This window comes from Lissotriton helveticus, chromosome 9 (assembly GCF_964261635.1).
Source record: "Lissotriton helveticus chromosome 9, aLisHel1.1, whole genome shotgun sequence".
NCBI classification, from domain to species: domain Eukaryota; kingdom Metazoa; phylum Chordata; class Amphibia; order Caudata; family Salamandridae; genus Lissotriton; species Lissotriton helveticus.
The window spans coordinates 549,543,935-549,559,197 of NC_136070.1; positions in this window are offsets into that span (position 1 = coordinate 549,543,935).

Sequence of the window (15,263 nt, forward strand, 5' to 3'; positions counted from 1 at the left end):
TGCGTTAGCACGGTCGACCAAATTATGCATTTCACTATGCTATATTGGAAGACCATTCTAATTGGCAAAGGCAGCCTTTATGCCGCCTTTATAGATTTAAGGGCGGCATTTGATTTGGTCCCTCGCCACACATTATGGAAAGTACTCACTGAGATGGGAATGCCAGGGGATCTTTTGTCTTTGATAGTTAGGCTCCACCAGGAGAACTTTGCCCAGATTAGGTGGGGTAGTCCTGGCAATGTTACACCACAGTTCCCTGTAGAAAGAGGAGTCCGTCAGGGATGTGTCCTGGCGCCAACATTATTTTCTTTATATATAAACGACGTTGCAAAATTTTTCATTGATTCTAATGTTGACGCTCCTATTCTTGCTGGAGGTAAAATCCCCATATTAATGTCTGCGGACGATTGTCTTATAGTTTCGAAGACCCCGAGCGGGTTACAGAAGGCTCTGACAATTTTCGAGGACTTCTGTGCCGCCCGTGGCCTGGAAGTTAATGTTCTTAAATCTAAGTACATGTCTTTTAATGCACCCAAAGTAAGTAGGGGTACTGTACATATGAGTTCTGGCCCTCTTGAGAAGGTTGAGGCATTCAGCTACCTGGGTATCTGTATTCAGCAGGATCTCTCCTGGAGACAACTGATTGATTTGGCCACCCTGAAGCATCGACAATTATCAGGGGCTTTGACAGTAGAGCATTCTAGGTCTCTGACTAGACCAGTAAGTCCGGTGCTAGAGGTTTACAATGGCAAGGTAGTTAGCTCTACTTTGTATGGTGTGGAAATGTGGGGAAGTGAAAAGCTAAGGGGGATGACTGTCTCTGAAAACACATTTCTTAGAAAACGTATAAGGCTACCTCAAAGCACCCCATTGTATCCCCTGTTCTATGATTTGGGTATAACACCTATAGCCCTAATTGCATCTTTGCGCCCAATACTATACTGGCGGCGAATTTGGACCACACCGGAACTGGAAACATACACTAGAGGGCTGATGGATGTGATTAAAAGTGATGGCTGTCTCTGAAAACACATTTCTTAGAAAACTTATAAGCCTACCTCAAAGCACCCCATTGTATCCCCTGTTCTATGATTTGGGTATAACACCTATAGCCCTAATTGCATCTTTGCGCCCAATACTATACTGGCGGCGAATTTGGACCACACCGGAACTGGAAACATACACTAGAGGGCTGATGGATGTGATTAAAAGTGATGGCTCCTGGAAAGTCAAATGGTTGGGTCATATTCAAAATCTTCTGAAGGAATTAGGATTAGGTGAATTGTGGAAGGATCCATTGCATGCCAGGTTCCCACCGAATAAGACACTTAAGGCATTGTACTGGAACATGGTGGCTACAAAGATTTTTAGTACCACACCTTCACAATCCCTTGCTGGTTCATTTTTGGAAATCAAAGATTGTCCCAAACTTGAGGAATTCTGGGATGTCATTACAAAGCCCCTTGACCGTAAGCTCTATTTTCAGTTAAGAGTCGGAAGCCTACCTGTAAGGTCGTTCTCAAATAGATGGTCTAGTGGAGGCATGGTGGACTGTCCAACTTGCCCAAGTGTTCCTGAAACCGTAGGCCATTTTCTCTTTGAGTGCCTAATGCATGTAGCACCAAGGCGGAAGTGGCTAAAGCCGATGTGTAGGTTATTGGGAACAAGGGAAGGAATGACTGCAGTTAGACTCATCCGTACCAGTCCTAATATGTCTGTGTATATTGCGGTGTCAAAATACCTAGGATGGGCATGGACGATAAGAGCCCGACTCCTGAAGGAATAATGCAGTACTTAACGCTGTCGGCCGGATACCTCTTGTAAGAACAATATTTTGCTCATTTGTACAGTCTTTAAATGATCTTTTTTTTAACTATTTATTCATGAAATTGATATTTTGTTCTTAATATGGTTTTATTACTAGAAGTTTATACATGTACTTTTATATGTGGAACATGCTTTTATGACGATTGTCGAAATAAAGCTTACTTGACTTGACTTGATGGATTTGGCCTTTTCCATGGTGCCAGATGACGAGCAATGGGTATGTTGCCCAAACGCATGTTTAGGAACTTATTTTTTGTTTTTTTGTGTGAGGCCCGTTGATAGATATTCTTGTGGCTTTGTGGTTCTGTACCCTTCGAGCACAACCCATCCGTGCGCTCTCTTGGTTAGGGTGGCTCTGTCCTCAATTGAGGAGACCAGTTTGGTGGTTTTCGACACTGCTTTTTTAAAGGTCCCGAAATCCGTTCTTGTTTCCCAGAGCGTATTAAGTCCCACTATCTTGGGAAGGATTGGATATAAAACTTGTCCAGGCCCATTTACAGCAAGTCAAGGAGTTAATTTAGTGATCAAAGATTAATCGAAAGCTTGGCCTCCTTCATTCTGCGATAGACTCTGGAGTCATGACACCACCCATCATCCCTTGTGCTCCAGGAAGTACGAAGAACACCCCTTCAGGTGAACGAGACCATGAAGAACCCAAAGTGATCTAGGTGATGCAGATACTCAGCTATATGTTGAGCACGAAGTCCAGTTACACGCTGGTCGGCAGCACTACAAACAATTGCTCCCTCCTTGAACATGCTTAGTTTTTGCTCTCATCATGATTTAACAGTCACAATTTGATTTGAAAAGTCATTTTTTTTTTATTTGCCAGCAACTCTGGTCAGCATGAATGGATCTGCAAAAAACTGGCGGAGCCTATACAGTTAGGGTCTGACATACCAATGTTTGTGCAGTTCCGTGCGAAAATGTGTTCGCCATTTTAGCTTCCAAAGGAACTATTTTTAATGCTACAGAAGAACCCGCTGAACAGATTTACGCGAAATTTAGCAAGAATGTAGAAGTTTACTCAGAAAGCATGATTTTCCTATTTCGGTGTAAAATCCATTCAGAAATTTTTGGGCTATTTTTGTTACAAAAAAGCGCCAGTGTGCATGAAAATGTTAACACTATGTTATATGTTTGATGTTGAGCCTGCAAACTGTGCCATTGAATTGGGTAATATCACCACCTATTTTGTACAGAGCTGCTAAACTGTCACATGTAAAAAACACAAATACAAAATTTTTACCATATGCCTCTATATGTGTATTTATTTTATTTGTGAAGAAGGACTCTTTGTAGGTGTATGCTAGTTTTCCCACCAGTGGGGTTTAAAGACCCGATTTTGTTCTAAACAAAGGTGCATTGGGCCTATTCTCAACTGCATTTTGTAGTACATGAAGTAGCAGTACTACATTATGTCTGATTCATATGTAAATGCCATTCACTAAACTACGGACGGAGAACTCTGCCTCCACCTCTCCTATTTTTTCTACTGGGAGTGCGGAGATCTCCGCACACATAAGTATACGTTTTCGTAGTAAAATTAGGAGGGACCTGGAAGAGTGGTTGCAAATTAGGGGCCTCATTTATGAAAAGTGACGCATTGCTGCGTGAAAACAGCGATGCGTCACTTTTCATTGCGCCCTCCTTGCAACACCAATGATGCGTCATATTTACAGTATGACGCATCATGTCGCAAGGAGTTACAGACACGTCAATATTTCTGACGTATCTGTAGGCGCAAAAGTGACGCATTGCTGGAGTGTGTCACAAAAGTGACGCAACTCCAGCAATGTGTCCTTTCACATGGGGCAAGCCCCACGTGAAAGGGCCTGCGTCAGTCTTACGCCTGCTGTTAGGCAGGCGTAAGATTTTGACGCATTTGAGTCCTAGAAGTGGCGCAGTGAAATCTTATAGATTTCACTGCGTCACTTCCATGACCCTTTCTTGCGTCAAAACGCCAACCTTGCATACATTATACCTGGCGCAGGCATAATGTGGAGCAGGGGTTTACAAAGTGACGCATCTACCTAGATACGTCACTTTGTAAATATGGCGCAACAAGGCGCATTTTTATGCCACTGGTGAGTCACGAAAAGTGACGCATCGGCGGCGTAAAAGTGACGCACGGCCTCATAAATGAGGCCCTAGGCCTTTAGAGAGGAGTAAGGAGGGGTTTATAGAGAGAAAAGGAGGGGATTAGCTAATACAAACACCCTCCCACAAAAGAGCAAGCACATTGCTATTCACAGACCACACTTCTAATACTATTGCCCAAAAAGCCACAAAACAGCCATAGAATAAGTCTAGCAGCTGGGGTTGCCAGCTTTCTAAGAGAAAAATACCAGCTACTTATTGTTGTTTTAAGAATCTGCAAATGCCAGGATATGTGTTGTCTGGGAAGCCTGGCCGGAGTTAGCGGTCCAGCGCTTTCGGGGAGGCAGGATACAAAACGACAAACAGCGCAGGGCTCACTGTGAACCATTAGGTCGGTGGCAGCGCCTAGGGTTTGCTGGAGAGCTTATGTGCAGCGCGAGCTGGATTTCAATCTAAAAGCTCGCTTATTCCTTCGTTAAGCTTGTGAGCCTACTCAGCGTGCGCAGGCATGATTTAGATGCCGGCACCTACGTTATTTTAAAACCGTCACTTTTTATTTTGGAGCACTAATTTTAAATACTGATTGTACTCACTGCATTCTGTGCACTTTACTGCCCCTCCTGCGGCCTCCCTCGCCCCGTTCCACCGCAGCTGACAGTGCTGATTGAGTGGAGGGCGAGGCGCCATCTTGGGCTGTGTTGTTTGGGAAGCCTGGCCGGAGTTAGCGGTCCAGCGCTTTCGGGGAGGCAGGATACAAAACGCAATGTGCTTCCGGGAGCGCAGCGACGAAGGCGCGCCGGAGTTGCGCCTGAGTTAAGCCCGTCTGCGCCCGTCCGCGACCGGTCGGGGCTAGGGGCATGGGATGCTACTAGTCCTGTCACATATTCATCCTCTCAGCTATGCTCGTATTGGGCTCCTGGCGCCATTGCCCCCTCTATAATTACTGACTTGATGCATCTTGGTTTATATACCCCTCCCCCTCACCATCCTCCTGGGACTGTTCCACACCTAATCTCGTTGTCCTCTGCTCCTCTCTCTGCTTCCGTCCCGCCACTGCCCCTCCCTGCCACTTCACCTGACACTTCGGCCACACTTTTAAACACCAGGTCTGCGGTCAGTCACCAATATGAGCTATTTGATTATATCGACTCTCATGACCCAGATCTCCTATTCCTAACCGAGACCTGGTTCAAGGCTGACTCCCTGCCCAATGTGCTTGCCGCCTTACCACCTTCATACTCCGCCATCCGGGCCGACCGCCCAGAAGGCAGGCGGGGAGGAGGAGTGGCCTTAATAGCCCGAACCAACTTTAATTTCCAGGTTCTTCCTTCCCCCCCTATTCCTGACGTAGACCTTCTTGCAGTTCGTTCAACTTCCCATCTGGCTCCCCTCACTATTGTTCTAATCTACCGTCCTCCCCAATCCACGCCCTCCTTCCTTTCTAGCCTTCAGACTCTTCTGGCAACTCTAGTAATTAACAACTCCTCTGTATTAGTCTTAGGGGACTTCAACTTTTGGCCCAACGATCCTGCCGAAAGTTCTCAATCAAAAGAGTTCACCAGTTTGATGACCAGCTTGAATTTCCTGTCGATCATTCACAGTCCTACCCATATACATGGCCATATACTAGACCAAATTTGGTCGCTAAATGTCCCATCTACGTCCCCAAACATATCCCCATGTTCCTGGTCAGACCATTCCATCATCACATTTTCCCTCGATTTAGCACCCCCTGCCAAACCCCAGCTCCCCAAAAATACTTGGGTCCGGAAATGGGGCAAAGCAGACTTACCCTCTTTCTGCTCAACTTTGGCCAAAACCAGCCCTGATCTCTCTGGCCTTGCAGCCACTTCCCAGTTGGCCGCCATTAACAACTGGCTTACCCTGGCGGCCGACGAATTTGCTCCATTAAGGCGACTCACAGTCAAGCGGGCCCATGCAGCCAACCGTTGGTTTACTCCAGACCTCAAGCAAAAGAAACTAGCTGCAAGAAGGGCCGAGCGAGCCTGGAGGAAAACCTATAGCCCCGCACAGAAGACAATTTACTTGTCTGTCTTGCATACCTATAAAAAGGGCATCCTTGCAGCCAAAACCGAATATTACACGGGCAGGATTATGACAGCCGAATCCCGTTCTAAGGAAATTTTTTCCACCATCCATGAGCTAGCATCATCCACCAGAGCTACGGCCATCACCCCCCCTTCCCAGTCCCTCTGCAATTTGCTCAATGAATTCTTCATTGACAAAGGTATTAAAATCAAACACAATATCCCATTGCCCTCCCCCACATTTGTTAATCCTTCCCCGCCCCCTGCCACCCTCAAACTCACTAACATCCCGCTGTTAACCAACGACACATTACTCCCCCTGCTCCACCGGGTCAAATCTGGCTCTCCTTTGGACTTTGCCCCTGCTCACATCCTCAAGAAAATATATTCAACTTGTCCCACGCCCCCCCTGACCCTTCTTAATGATTCGCTCGTACACGGTATGGTCCCCAGCTCACACAAATCGGCGGTCGTCATACCAATCATAAAAAAACCTGATGCCGACTCATCTTCCCCCTCCAATTACCGCCCCATTTCCCTTCTACCCTACCTAGCAAAAGTCCTTGAAAGTCACGTCACGACCACTCTGAGCACTCACGTAGAGGCAAATCACTGCCTCTCTCCCTGTCAAGCCGGCTTTCGTCCCCTGCACTCTACTGAGAAAGTGGTGATCTCAGTAATGGACAAATTGCGCGAAGGCATTGACATCAACCTCCCGCAAGCCCTGATCCTCCTAGATTTGTCCGCCGCTTTTGACACGGTGGACCATTCCATCCTTCTCCACTGTGTCAGGGCGGCGGGCATAGAGGGCTCGGCCCTTTTATGGCTCGAGTCCTTTCTCACTGGGAGGGCCCAGGCGGTCCAATTGGCTGATTTCACCGCGGCCTCCCGCAAGGTAGAGTGCGGGGTCCCTCAAGGTTCATCACTTTCCCCTCTTTTGTTTAATTTATACATATATCCCCTCATTTTTATGTTACAGCAGCTGGAGGTCACCGTGTTCAACTACGCAGATGACCTACAACTAATTTTCAACCTCTCCCATCCATCTTCATCCGCCCAGAATGTCCGTACAGTTATGACATTCATCCAGGATTGGATGAACTGCAACCACCTCAAACTCAACCCGGACAAGACCGAGTTAGTCCTGACCGGAGGTGGTTGCAGCCCATGGTCCCCTTCCTTCTGGCCCCCATCCCTTGGTGTACCTCCACTCCCCGTATCCACAGTAAAAACTCTTGGGATCCTTCTAAACCCACAACTCACTGTCCATCCGCAGGTTAGCTCTGTGGTATCCTCATGTTTTTTCTCCCTCAGAATAATCAGGAAAGTTTCCCGGTTTTTTTCCCCCTCTGCTTTAAAAATAATCATTTTGGCCATGGTGCTATCCCGTATAGATTACGGGAACATAATCTATAACGGGGCTCCTGCCTATGCAATCCATCGCTTGCAGTTAGTGCAGAATCAGGCCGCTCGCCTGATTCACGGCCTACCGAAGTACCATCGAGCCACACCACTGCTAAAAGCACTGCATTGGCTTCCTGTGAAAGAGCGCGCCCTTTTTAAACTAGGTTGCCTTACCTACCAGGCCAGGTCGGGCACCGCCCCAGAGTTCATCTGCTCTGCCATTAAATCTTATCTTCCTGGCAGGGAACTTCGCTCCACTCACCTGGCCCTGCTAGCTATCCCCCGCTTTAAAAAACAAAGGGTCGGTGGAGTGAGGTTTGCTGCTCTGGCTCCAATTTTTTGGAACTCCCTTCCTGTTGCCCTGCGGACATCACCTTCCTACCTCCAGTTCCGGAAGGACCTCAAAACCCATCTCTTCACATTAGCTTATGCCACTTAACCCTCTCCTAATGCTGCTGACTTATGGTTCACTCATAGCGCCATGAAACCGCTGGGTAAAAGCGCGCTCTATAAATATTTTTAAATTAAATTAAATTAAATATGGTACTAAATCGGACTTTAAGCTAAATCTAATGTATTCATTTGTAACATGCCATTTTGACCTTTGTTTTGCATTAATTATTAGATTAGGTTAGCTTAGCTCTAGAACTCATTAAAAAGTGTTTTCTATTTATAGTTACTTTTTGAAGTACGTACAGAGAAGTGCAAAAAATGCAGATTTTAATGATTTTGCTTATTTTTGTACCGGTTGGGGTATTAAAATACTGGAGATGCCGGTGGGAACCCGTCCAGGTGGCAACCCTACTAGCAGCACCCGTGGCCACTTATAGGAACTGCAACACACTTCCATAAAAAAATAATTGAGGCAGGGGCTTCAAATGAAACCTTATAGAAAACATTGTTAAATTAATATATTATTGTGGTTTAATAATAATTATATATACATTTTTGGTAGTGTTAGAAAGTGATAAAAAGTAAATTATGTATTTGCAAATTATTTATTGGCTTATTTAAAAAAATTAAAAAAACTTTCAAACTTTTATTAAAAAATAAAGATTCATTTACATTATCCAAACAACTTCTAATTACATTTTGAAAACATAATTTAAAAATGAGTGTGCTAGTGTGGGTAGATTTTGTTTACATTTCATTGAAAATAATATTTATAAAGTAAATTAATATATTTTTGTTATCTAAATATCTAACAAACATTTGAGATGATTTTTAGATTGGTGGACAAGGTGATGGGGTACAGTAGACACAAAACCGTTGGTCCATCCATTCTATTTTTAGTTGGACAGACCGTCAGTTTCCCAACAGCAGTACCCCCACTAGATCTGCCATTGGAAAACGTACTCCCACATCCTGATGGATTTGGGGCTCTCGGATTAAGGGCATCTGACTGTCCAACCTATTTAGAGCAGACAGTATGATGTCCTTTTTAGGTCTCGCCCTGGAACAGGGACGGAGACTTATAGTCGGCTGATGCCGGGGAATGAGGGACACAAAACTGGCACGATTTTTAGCAGTCGGATTTGGCTGCGCGAACGCGCACGTTCCGTCCTGCGCCGCCCTCCCAGCCTACTGCGCATGCGCCGCCCTCCCAGCCTACCGCGCATGCATGCATGCACACAGACACAGACCCACACACACACACACACACACGTCGCAGACAGACACTCGCTCACACACACACCCCCTCCCCCACAGTCACACACACGCACTCCAAGACACATACACACACGCACGCACACACATACACACACATACACAGGCCGCCCCCCCCCCGCGCCTACATGCTCCTCTCCCTCCGCCCGCCCGCCGCTCAGCAACGCACTCACCGGCTTCCTCTCCTCAGCTGCAAGGCCCGGCAGCAGGACTCTTCTTCCCTCCTTCGGCACCGGGGCGCAGGGTAGGCTCCTGCCTGCTCCGGTGCTCCCTGCTCCCAACACGGCTCCAATCGCGGCTCTTCCGTGGGAGGCGGGGTAGGCTCCCGCCCTCCTACTTCCTGTTTCCGGGTGTCGCGCCGGCCTGCCTGACTTCCTGGTCGCAGGCCGGCAGAGTAACGAGGATGTTTTGCGGTATGTATTTATTTATTTAATTATGCATTTTTATATAGCGCAGACTTTACCCGAAGGCGGTATTTATTTATTTATGTATTTATGCATTTTTATATAGCGCGGACTTTACCCGAAGGCGGTATTTCTTTATTCATGTATTTATGCATTTTTATATAGCGCGGACTTTACCCGAAGGCGGTAATGCTTGCCTTAGCGTAATGGTGTTCCTTCTTAATTTATTGGTGGTGTCCCTGTTAGAATTATTCCCACTTTTAGTCTAGCAATGCTTGGCATGATGTTGGCATCTTTGGCATTATTGAGCCCATCCCTGGTATAATGGGACCACAACGTATTGTGGGCATTCTTGACCCAATTGTGCTTCTCTTCACCAGCGGTGATGGTCATCCCTGGCATGCGATGGGTGTTCATGGAATTGGATGTTGATATGTAGACATGTAAAGCCAGACTCTGTCCATGGGGCAGTAATATTCATGAGTACTTGATGACATGGAGATCAAAGATACAACTAAAACTGAAAAGCCATTATTTTGAGAGACTGTCATATTTGTTTTTGGGAATCAGAAATATTTATTAAAATGAAATGCTTGTAATAACAAGCCAATGCATGATTACCAGCTGTGATCGTGTTTTCAAAATGTTTGTAAAGTTGATATTAAAGTGATAATTCATGCTAATTTCTGTAGTCTTATTTACATCTTGTTTACAATTATACTATACTACTAATGTATGTTTACTAGCCATAACTGTACTGTTATATGTTACATTTTAATTACAGTGTTTGCCTTTTACAATCATTTTCTTACAAACTACCTCGTAAAACAAAAATATTTATGGCTAAAATATTTTGCACTGTTTGCACAATATATTTGTGATGTTTACACTTACCTATTTGAAATTAAAATGTACAAATGGACATTTAGTCAATTACCATTAAAAAGTTTAACTTTTTTGCTAAGATATTCTTGTAATCTTTTATGCAAACAAATTTAAATACTGCATAAATAATTTTAACAACAAATACTTTATATGTAGCTTTTTATGTACATAAGAAAACTATAGCATAAAGCAAAAAACATTGCCATTTACAATAATAATAGCTCAAACTTAAATAATGCGAGACCTATTGCATTGCAAATGCTTGTTTCTTTCAGTCACCACCAAGTAAAACTTGGTGTCCATGAACAAATAATATAATGACCCCCACATGCCGTGGCCATCCATTGTTTGTTTTTTCAGAAATATACTCCAGCTTTGGGAGTTTGTTTCTGATAAACAAAAAGGTTTGGTGCACGACCACAAAAAGATGGCAGCCGTGCACCAATCTTTAAGTGCCATCAGAACAGCCGCCATGGCACCTGCTCATGTGAATGCACAGGCCAGCAGGTATCACACAATATAGCAGTCTTCTGTCCATCACTATGGAGAAAGTAATATCTTCCACCACCTTGACGGACAGAATAAAGACGAGCAAGTGCTAAATCAGCCCCGTAATTTGATGAGTTAATGTACTGCAATATTTTATTTTATTAATTCTAAGATATTGCTAATTATTGCAAATGTATTAGCAATTTTAATTTATGTTCATTTTTTTTATATATATATTTGTTTAAATGAATAAACTTTATTAATTTTCTCTATTTACCTTAGAATGACCTCAGTTCCAGTAGCAAAAATCTCTGCCATGATGTGAATTGTTAGAAGTAGTAAATTTACACTTGTAAATGTACTCTTAGATATTTGCACCACCTGGTTTCAGGGCGTGCACACCTGTTAATCCACCCCTAGGTGTAAATCTAAACTCAGAAATGGTGAATAGCACAGAAGTGTACATTTACACCTACTTGAGTAAATGCACACGTGTAAGTTTACTTTTGTGAATTGGGACCTTCTTTTTCAAGCACTGAGGAGATACAGGCTGGAGTTGCTTATATTAAGATAATAAGTACCTGGAGCTGACGATGGAGGGATTAAATAGAGATGCTCCAGCCCAGCTCTCTGACGTATTATAGCTTGATGTTCAGACGGTGGTGAAGGGCAGTCAAGCAACATAATCTGTCCTTGGTAATACAGGCCCTGCCCACATTCCAAGCATCACATTTGAAGTTTAATCATGTCTGCCCTGGCTACAGGCAAGTCTACCGCAAACATTGTTACTCGGGCACCAAATTATGTAGCAGAGTTGATATAATTATGAGACAAATAATGACAATTTATATTCCTTGTTATGTGATAAAGGCAAATAAAAACAAGTTATGCAAACATTCTGAGGCATTGGTATTACTGTCAAGCTAAATTAAGAACTATGGGCTAGGTGTAGGTAATTTAAATTTACAGATTTGAAAATACCGAATTTTACCGATTCGGTATTTTCAAATCGGTAAATGCTATGTGGGTAATTATTCGGTAAAAAATACCGAATCGTTAAGATTCAATTCGGTATTTGCCATTCATTGAATGTCAATGTCAATTACCGAATCGGTAAATACCGATTCGGTAAAATTGGGAAAAAGTCAAGGGTGGCAGGGTGTCACTTTGACACCCTGTTGCACCCCTGATTAGTGCTTGTGTGCACATGTGGCACACATACATGCCCTAAGGGCATGTATGTCTGTCACATGGCACAGGTGTAAATGCACATATTTGCATTTACATAGGAATTCGTTATTTACCACCAACTAATAGTTGGTGGTAAATAACGAATCCTTTAAGCCCAGAAGCACTGTTTGAAGTGCTTCCTACATTTCATTTACCGATTCGGTAAATACCGAATCAGTAAATACCGATTCGTTATTTATTGAATCTGTAAATGTGCTCCCTACATAGGAAAAGTCTATTACTGGTCGGTAACAGCCGATTTCTGCCATTACCAACCTGGCCGTATGTGTATAGTTTCTCGATAACTAGTCTGTAAGATGCTAGCTCTCTTTATAGTGCACTAAAACGAAGTACACTGTGAGTCCCAGATTGGTACACAGAGGCAAAAGTAGATAATACTAACGCTCTCTTTGTGGTAGTGTGGGTGAAAAGTTAGCCTTATCAGAGGGTAGTGTTAAGCATTTGTTGTACTCAGAGGCAATAAATGAGACACACACAAAATAACACTAATGTTAATGTCATTTTTCAGCCCAAGAACTTAATTCTACAATAAGTACTTTTTAATATAGCAATTTTCAAAGTTTGCAAAATAAATTACTTTTGTGCGCAATTACGCACCATTAAAGTCAATGGGAGAAAATATAAAAATGCATATAAAATCACACAGTTAAATTTCAAGGATCACCTTCAGAATTTAGGTAGGTACAAAGGCCAGGCTCCACATTACCTGCCCCACCTTAAGGGTGGTGCAGGCTGAGTGTGGACCCATCTTCTAATTTAACTAATTTACCCGCCTGTCTCCCACCAAATGTGGAGCAGGAAAAGGGGGGTGGCATCCTCCACTATCTGGAGTAGCCTGGGTCACATTGCCTTTGAAGCTTCCCACCCTAGAAGGTCATCCTGGCCTGGAGGTGTGAAGCACCTCTGCCCAGAGCATGCTTTGTTCCTTGCCTCGGAGAGCAAAAGCTCTCACCACATGAAGTCAGAAACAAATCTGGTTGTGGCAGGCTGGCTAAGACTAGTCAGAGACCACACTAGTACTTGGTAGGTTTTCAGTGGACCCTCTAAAGGGTCTCCTGTGTGCATTTATTAATAATTCAAACACTGGCATCAGTGAGGATTTATTAAGTTGAGATGTTTGGTAGCAAACATCTTAGGGTACAGTAAAGCCGTCATGGGACTAGGAAACTTGTAAAGACAAGTATCCAGCCCAGATACATTTCATGGCTTCCCTGTGCACTTACAATATCCAAGGATGGACTTTATATTGTAGGGTCATATCTGCTCATGCAGATATGTCCACACAGGGGATATAGTGCACTCTGTCTCAGCGCTATAAGGCCTGCAGTAGGGGTGACTTACCTATACCTCATGCAGTGTATGTGGGCATGGCACACAGGGCTGTGCGCCATGTTGACTCTTCGTTTTTCTCTGCGCCAAGACACTCAGCCTACAATGGCAGTTTGCATGGTCTTGGTGAGAGGTCTCTGGGGGTGGCACAATTTGTGCTACAGCCCCAGAGTACCCTCTTTAGTACCAATGCCCTAGGTACCAGGCGTACAACTTATTAGGGACTTACAGGGGATACTGAAATTGTGCCAATCATGGTGCAGATTTAGAAAAGAGATCTGGCATTGGGAACCTGGCTGGCAGGGAACCAGTGCTCTTTCAATTGGAAATCACATCATGCACCAGGCAAAACGTGGGGGCTAACCATGTCAAAAGAGACACTATCCTACATAGTCAAATGTTGAAATATACTTTAAGAAGTACTGAAGGGACCCGATAAGCATGCTTTGAATATAGTTATTAATTTCTGCGCTGTTTTTATCAAATGCGTTGATTCATTGTAATTGTCTGGTTGTTTTTTTAGTGTGTGCATTTATATTAAAAATATCTTTTTATTTATTTACTTTATTGTTTGTGTTAATGATATTGTGTAATGCCGTGTGAACTTATACAAGGTTATGTGTAAGTTGGTATGGTTTATTTTGGACCATAAATAAACTTTTAAACCATTAAAAAATATAATTGACACTTTAGCACATCTTGATATAGAATGAATCCTAAGGCTAAAATAAAACACATTGGGTGCCATTCACAAATAAAGCAGTACATCTATACTCATTGATTTATGACAATATAAAAATGTAGATGTATTACTTTCAGGAATTCACAAACATTATACACATTTATTTTTTCTCTGTGAGGGAAAATATTTTTTCTCATTTAAAACCCCCTTCCACTTCAACCAGCAAATCTGGGGGTGTGCTCCATCCTCCTCCCCAGCCTGAAAAGTGAAATACACCTTCTCTTCGCTGGGGCTAAAATCTGCCCCTTTCTAGAGGAAACTAGATTAAGTCAATATGGGCATTATTGCACTCACCAGAAAACAAATCTCCATGCACACACTTTTTGCGATAAAAGTTGTTCCTCATTTATTCGGAGCACCCCAGAGTAGTCTAACACTTGTCTTTAGTTTCAGGTTTACCCTGGTTTCCAGAGAGAGGCCTACGAAGTGTAAGTCTTCCACTGTGCAACACATTTTAATTCAAGACGCTGGACTTATGAGATGAAACATGCTTGGCATTCTTTTAATCTCTGAGTGGCTTAATAGTTTCATTGCATCTCTCTGAACGGCATCCATTGTAGAAGCACAAAGGTGCGTGCCTAAACGTGTGAGAATGCTAAATTAATACCTTTTCATAGCAAAAAAAATTTTTTTTACCACCTTACTTGAATTACATTAAAAGTTGTTCATTTCATGCAGTCCTGCCAGTTCATAAATTGAGGTTATTTAAAAGATCTGAGTAAAACGGTCACTGCTTTAAATGCATAAATACACCAGTTTGATGTTGACCTGTGACCACTTAAATTGTGGAACCCGCCCGGTGCATTGGGCACCGCATTGAGCAGCAAATGTAATAAGTTTTGATCCTTTTGAGCTATGAGCAATTTTTCACATTAACATCCGAATATTATTCACCAGATGTGCATTATGTGGCAAGTGTTGTACATTACTATGTAAACAGTGAATGCAGCAGCTGCAGAATAGTGTGTTTTCCAAGTGGTCCTCCAATATATAAGGAAAATGAATAGATAGGAACATGGTCAGAAAGAATGGACTGTATGGAGGTAACAGTTAATGGGATAGACCAAAGGAATGCTAAGTACTATGGCTGAAAATACTGATAAAAAAATGAAACTT